This window comes from Glossina fuscipes, unplaced genomic scaffold (genome assembly GCF_014805625.2).
Source record: "Glossina fuscipes isolate IAEA_lab_2018 unplaced genomic scaffold, Yale_Gfus_2 3, whole genome shotgun sequence".
Taxonomy (NCBI): Eukaryota; Metazoa; Arthropoda; class Insecta; order Diptera; family Glossinidae; genus Glossina; species Glossina fuscipes.
The window spans coordinates 14,476,980-14,484,453 of NW_023998417.1; positions in this window are offsets into that span (position 1 = coordinate 14,476,980).

Below are 7,474 nucleotides of genomic sequence, written 5' to 3' on the forward strand. Positions count from 1 at the left end.
TCTTATATTTTGTTTATATATATGTTCCTTCTGATGCGAACTGTCAGGCGTCTCTAACATTCTCATTGCGGGATGTGACCGTTTACTCATCGGTAGAGTTTTGTAGAAGACTTGGAAATTCAATGTGAACGACTCCGGTAAAGCAGATCCCGAATGCCCAGTGTGGACAGAATTTTTTTCTTCGTTTACGCATTAGATACTTTGTGCACTATATATAAAAATTCAAAGTCAGTTTAGCCTTGATTGTGCGTCCGGGGAATTATAAAGCAGAAATTTATTTCACCTATTACTGGTAATGGCGTAAGGTGTGAGACGCTTGCAGCAGTTCGCTCAATCTACGGCGGCTTTTCATGTTATTTATTGAAAAGTCGGCGTAGGCCTCACCTAACAGGGCAGTTTGCCGGTGCGAGTCCAATACTACGCAACCTTCTAGTTGGATTTTCTTTTCCTATCGAAAGGTATGAGCTTCAGCAGCAGCATCAGGGTTTACTACAAATTTAATTCCACTACAATTACAATTTATAGTCGTAGTTTATAGTATATATTCCTAATGATCGTTTTTAACATGAAAACAGAAGCTGTAGTCCGCTTTAGAAAAGAGTTTACCATAAGTGAATTTGTTAGTTTTTAAGTGAGTTTATTTAATGGATTTTTCAAGCATATGACAGCTGATATGTTGTCATTAGAGTTCATACAAGTTATGTTGGTAACGGTTGTGTAGGCACAAAACGTCTGACATTTTATCAAATTATTTATATTTGTTTACCTGGCGAAGAAGGCGTTTCTAAATAAAATTCACTTTGTATTCTTTTTTCATTCAATTCTTTTTTGCGGAAAATGCTTGATATATTTGCCTAATGATGGATTATACACTTTTCGGCCGCTGCTATTTTTATTTATTAATGTCAGTTAAGTTGACACATTCCATATTAGATTGAAATAAAATTATTCTTGCTTTTTAGAGGAGAACAAAATCTATGTAAACCCTTTTTTATGTACAACCTTTAAATACTTCGAACAATCAGAGCGCATTGATGGGACGCAAATGGTCAGGAATCTCTTTGAATGAAAATTTGGTTTCCTAGGACCAACACACACATTAGCGCTTTGCGAAAAATAAAGCAAATGCTTGAATATCTTGTCAGACTGGCACAGGCATTTTAGTCGGTTGAGTATTAATTTCCTATGAAAGGATTCGTTAGGCGCATTGTAACAACTTAATTAAGTAAAGTCTTTTGTAATTAATGGCGTAAGTGTAATATATTGTAATCTCTCAGAGAAGAAGCAAAATGTATAAAAAGCAATACACATATTGCATGGGGACATGCCACAGTGATGCCACAATTCTGAAGAACTAAGCCGTTGTCTTTGTAGGTGACCTTTCTCTTACCACTCTCAAGATTCTATAACTAAGATTGACGTCCGTAATTAAAGAGAAAGTGTTTGCAATTGGCGAAGAGTTAGCCGAGAATATGGCAACTGAATATTCTAGCATTTTGAGAGGACTTCGTTATAAATTTTGGGGTTTTGCGTAATCCCTTACCGTCTTACTGAGTCAACTTTGCATTAAATTTATTTCAACGTAAGATAGACTAGCTTTGCTGGCACAAGAGGTAGGATGGAATGGCCGTCGTGCATAAACTACTTTACTGAATCGATGGAGTGCCGAATGTGCTCCCATCTTTGGGTAATGGATATGAAAAGCTAAAGTTTTCTTATTTCGGATGCATGCCATGCAATGCGAAAGAATGGACTCACTGCCATTGAAAAAATTCGTAAATAACTCGAGATAAACAGGTTCAGGAGATGATTTGAAACGAGATTTTTTCCTACAGGCTTTAAATCGTAGGCATTGAATGTATTATAATGTAAATGTTTGGTACGTATTTGTTAATAGAGTTCGCCCATTTCCCAAATTGCGGCTGGCGAATCCGATAAAAGGTGTAGAAGCGTTAGTGGCGGCTGTGAAGTCCTATATCCCTATTCAAATTTCCGCAACTGTGAGAAATCTTAGGGGCGACATGGGCAATGGAGGGACAAGATTAAATTGATTTATAAACTTACGTTGATCAGAGACTTTTGCATCCTTTAGATTCTAATATCAGTTTATATGTGTTGTATTTGCTGTGGTGGTCGTAAAAGAATAACGTTTTTAAGCGACATTAGCTTTTAATATATATAATAGTTAACCCATCAAGGAGGTGTTAACAACGTAAACAAATGTAAGCAAATAAGAACTTATGTGTGTAGTAAATAACTAATTGAAACATTTAAATGTCATAAAATGTTGTGTCGTAAAAAATGTGACCAAAAAACGCATTCAAGTATCCGTACAAATTATATTTGCATTTAGCGACCGCTTGTGTCCGTTTAAGTTTAAGCAAAGACGAAAATTAATGAAAAATTCATTGACTGCGGGCCAATTAAGTCTGGTTTGAACACACATTTAATGCTAAAGAAACATTGCTAAGGAAACATTGAAATGACACCTTTAGTTATGAGGCTATTAAAATATATTTCTTTGTACATTTAAAAATTTCTTATCTTAAATATGCACTTAAATCGCTTAATTTGTTATTGATTTTTACAATAAACAAGAACGACTTCGATTTGTTTTTTGAAGCAGAGGAGTGAAGAGGAGTGAAGAGAAAGAGGGAAATATTTACTTCAAGATAATATGCTATTGATTTGTGAGAATTTCATTTAAACTATCATATAAACCAATGCTGCCACAATTACTGCTGTATTACCTGATATTGGAACTAAGTTGAAGATAATAGCACTACGCTTATTCGGTCTCCTTGCACTTATGTAGGAAATGCCAGCGCATTCCAACAAATGTTGGCGTCAAGCCTATGACTCATTATGATAATCTTGTTTCTTTACCTCTTCTCTTCTTCTTAGCTGGGTTCTCGTCAATTAGTTAATAACCACTATAATGTCCACCTTTGCTTGTCGTTGTTAAGCAAGGCTAGTTTCCTTATCAGTGAAGAAAATTAAAGCAAAAAAATGTATTACATTTTTCCTCATTCTTTAAGTTACAGAAAAACTATATTTTAAACGTTTTAAATACGTGTATCTTTGTGTGGTATACTGCTTTAAAATTAACCGGTCAAGTCACCTATGCATTACGAAGGCGCAGCATTAATGTGATTTTTATGGTGTGGATTCCAATCAATTAACTTTACCCTAGAAAAATCTAATCATCTTTTAACGACCTTTGTTTATACAGAATAATAATAATAATAATAATTTGAAAAAAACAAAACAAAAAAATATCTGCACCGCCTTAATCGGGGAGTACGTGGCAAGTAAGCGCTTCCATTGGTTTAAAAATAATTGTTAATGCTTTATTGAACACGTTACTCAACAGCATGCATTGTAAAGGAACATAGTGTGTTTGTGTGGCCGCTTAGTGCCAGTTGATATATTCCATATTGGAAATTACTCTTACATTTCTTTTACAGTACGGTCTACGCCTTTCGTTGAACACAGTCCGCTTTCAACGCTTTGCTTCAGCTCTACTCAGTGCTATTCAAAAACCAAAATCGTTGAATTATTTTTCGGAAATTTCCAAGATTTGTTTAATCGAGTGACAATCACTACCGTTGGCCGAAGCCATCGCTTGTTCTAGCTCTTCATTTGTTATAGGTTTCCTGGTTTCTGTCTGAAATTTACCCATCAAAGATTATTTGAATTTCAATTACGCTGGACCAAGATACGAATATTGACGATGAAGGCCCAAATAAGTCGCTTTTAAATCAAAATGAATCGCGCTCTTGCGTAAGGATACAAATAATCATTCATTACCCGAATTGATAAAATAAGTTTGTCGCGTGTAATCATCTGGAGTCAAATATCCTGAGGTGACAACTAATTTAAATATCGCTTCTCTTCCCGACTTTATAACATACCCCGGGGGCTGTGAAATAGGAATGGGTTACGGCAACGTAAGCAAGTGGTAAGGAAGGGCACTGTTACATGTATGTGGTGTACTCTCTGCGAACAGCTAAAGCCGTAAGTATGCTAAAAAGCCTGGAATTTCGATTTTGCAGAGGAAGCGTAACAAGTTAATCGAATAATTTATAATAATTAACAAGTAATGATCTACTACTTAGGCAGCCTGATATTCGATTCAGGTGATGGTAGTCAATGAGTAATTCCAAAGCAAATATAGTTTCCTCATACGGTTGCGCGAACGCATATTAACAAAAATTATTGTGTTATTATTATCTCACTTATAGCTTACATAACATTACGACGATATACACCAAATTGTGCTCATATCTGGCATATTTAAGTTTTCTTCCTTCCGTAAGAAAAACGGATGTTTTTTACTCTTGTGTAGTCGGGAGGAGAAATAGTGTCATTAATAAATCCGCCACATCTCGTTAGAATTTCGATTCTGTGAAAAATTATGTACGTTAACCTAACGAGTTGAGAACATATTTAAGTTTACAGCAAAACTTGTGTAGTACGAGTGTTAACGGACTCACTCGTTGCATTTTGTATATGTTAATCACACGCGATTAAAATTCAATTATTTACAAATCATTCTTATTAATTTCTTTGTTTTTTCTTTTTTGTCTTACAAATTCAATTTTACTGATTATATGTACACGAGCGTGTGAGTGTGAGCACTTGAACATATATAAACAAAGCAAAATTTTGCAAATGTATTATCAATTAGCCTCAAATTTCATTTGGTTTATTTTCGATTTGCGAGTTGAAATGCAGCAACAAAAACGATCAACATGAGATTTTCAGATGCAGATGTTTTCAATTAACATGAACAGCCGAGATGGTGTGAGCGTGAATATGAAGCACAACAAACAAGTATAAAATTAAATTTCCACCAACAATGATAACCACGAACGACCACGAATAGCAACAACAATAAAAAACGGCAAACGACATTAATTTGTATGTGTGTATGTGTGTGTGTGTTTGCGACTATAAACATTTTAAATGAGAAGAGGGCAACGGGTGAAAACGATTATTTGCGTTGGACGAGCTGTATGCACGACGAGCGTGCGTGTGTATATGTGTGTCCGTGCGTTATAGCGCTTGTAATAATAGAGCAACAAGACGTTACCACCTACACATGAAGAGCACTAATACTCGCATAAAATCCGCAAATGTTTATGAAATTTCAAAAAAGCAATCAAAGCTTAAGTAACATGAAACACATGCACACACTCGCTTGCACTTGTATATATGCATATGAAAGTTTACACATTTCGTACGAATTGTATACAAAACGAAGGCTTAAGTACGCATCTGCCAGGCAAACTGACATTCAAACGGACGCAGACACGTAAATGCAGTACACAGAAAAAGGACATTTTTGGTTAAATCTAAGTGCATGTGTATGTACATCGGCCGAGAGAGAGTGCAGTTAATTGAATTTTATAAGTGCAATAAAAAAAGGAAAAAAAAAAGTAATTGAAAAACAAGAAAAAAAAAGAAACGGACAAAACAATATTGCACTGCTAACCAAGACGCACGAACGTCGGCAACAACACATATGCATCTGCGTATAAAATCGAATGCGAGCGTACATACAAGAGTAAGACTAAGTAAGTAAGGTAGAGGAAATCTCCTCGAACAGCAAGTATAGCGAAATTTTTTTATTTCCATTTTTATCTCCTTTTCTTTTATATCGTCTTAATAACAAACAATATACGAAATTGATACTTGGTATGAATACGAAATGAGTTCGTACATGGTTTACATGCACACAACATACCATTGCAACCAACTACCGTGGAGTCACTTGGCAGCGAAGTCAATATGTGTCTGTAGTTGAACTCTCTTCACAACTATGTACATCATTATGTAGATAGACGTTGCCGTATCCTTACTTGGTGCCTTTTTCTTTTTACATACATTTCAATCTATTCTCACTGCACACACATAGAATATTAATATACATCAATACATATACACTAAACAAACAAACACTTGGCATATTCGGTTTTATTCCATTGTTGCTGATAGCATGTACTGATGTACTGATGTTTTTATGCTCTCGGAGCGTTATATGTGAGGTTATTCAATATAATGTCAATTTACTATGCAATTTTATTTGTGTCACACGACCAACAATCAACTATACGACCATTCAATGCAGTATTTCAAGTGTCAATATCATTATCGAGATTGAGTTTTTAGTAAATCTCTGCGATTCGGCTGCGACTCTCTAGAGTTCAAGCATTCCCGTCTGTTTTGTGGTTTCATTGTTAAATTATGAAAGTCATTTTCTTTATTAGTTTTCCCTCACAACTCTTATGTAAAATGTATTGGATTTCCTCAAAATTTTATTGCCTAATATCTCCGACCATCATCTTTGGTAGATAATTAATGTTTCTTTCCTCATTATCAAGGCAAAGGATATATTCATTTTGTCTTAGCGTTAGTAACAGCGGACGGAACCTATCGGAGATTAGGTAGATCTTAGAGATAGGTAGACATAGCGAAATGTGTGTATAGTATAGGAACTAAATGAGAACTCCTGGCATTCCAGATTTTTCATTCAAATCGGGGCATAATCTAACATAGTCCAAACCATCATTCGATTGCCGTTTGACTTTTCTTTGCTGCGACTTTTTAGATATCTGAACGAAAAACAGAACGCAGTAAATTCCGAATGCATGTTTTGGATAACAGCGAGCTGAGAGAGTTCCATAGCTAGTAAAATAAATCGTAGTCGGATAGGAGAAGGCCTACACTATATAACAATATCGCGAATGCGACCAATTTTTTTTTGTTTTTCTGTTAATCAATATTGAACGTTTTAATCCTATTACTTGTTGCAATAGGTCGGAAGCGCAAACGAAATTTTTGGAGGGGAAAAACCATTCACGGCCTTATAGAATATACAAACTTTTATTGTCGCAAGCTTTTGCTTTTTAAAATAGATGTGTTCTGGGGTTTTACGATGCTGTGCACGTATCTCCTGACGGACTTGACACACTTTCAATACCAATCTGCGCGCAAGAAATTGCAATGGTGTTTACCAAATTCGAAGTTAACACGTTCACTTTTGCGATCTCGAGAGTGGTTGTCGTGGACACTACGCAAGCGACCATAGGGACACACTTTGATCAACTAATTATACTGCTGCTGATCAAGGATACATGCACTTTACAGTAGGTATCTCTGCCTCTGAACCATCTGCATAGGCAAATGGTTCGCCAAGCGAATATATGCTCGTCCTTCGATGCTGGATATAAAAGCAGGGAAAATTGCAATGATTGCATTTCCAAGATGACGAACGTCTCGTTAGTGATGCAATCAATCGAACCAACGAACTTGTGCGCTCACATTGATGAGTACGCTAAAGTTTATTTCGAACTAAATATTTCATTAACTGAAACAACAAAGGTTAACATTACAATATTTCGGTATATTACTTGCAAAAAACTGCTGCTTTGTTTTTCATCTGTTACGGTGTTTTCACCCCAATAACTGT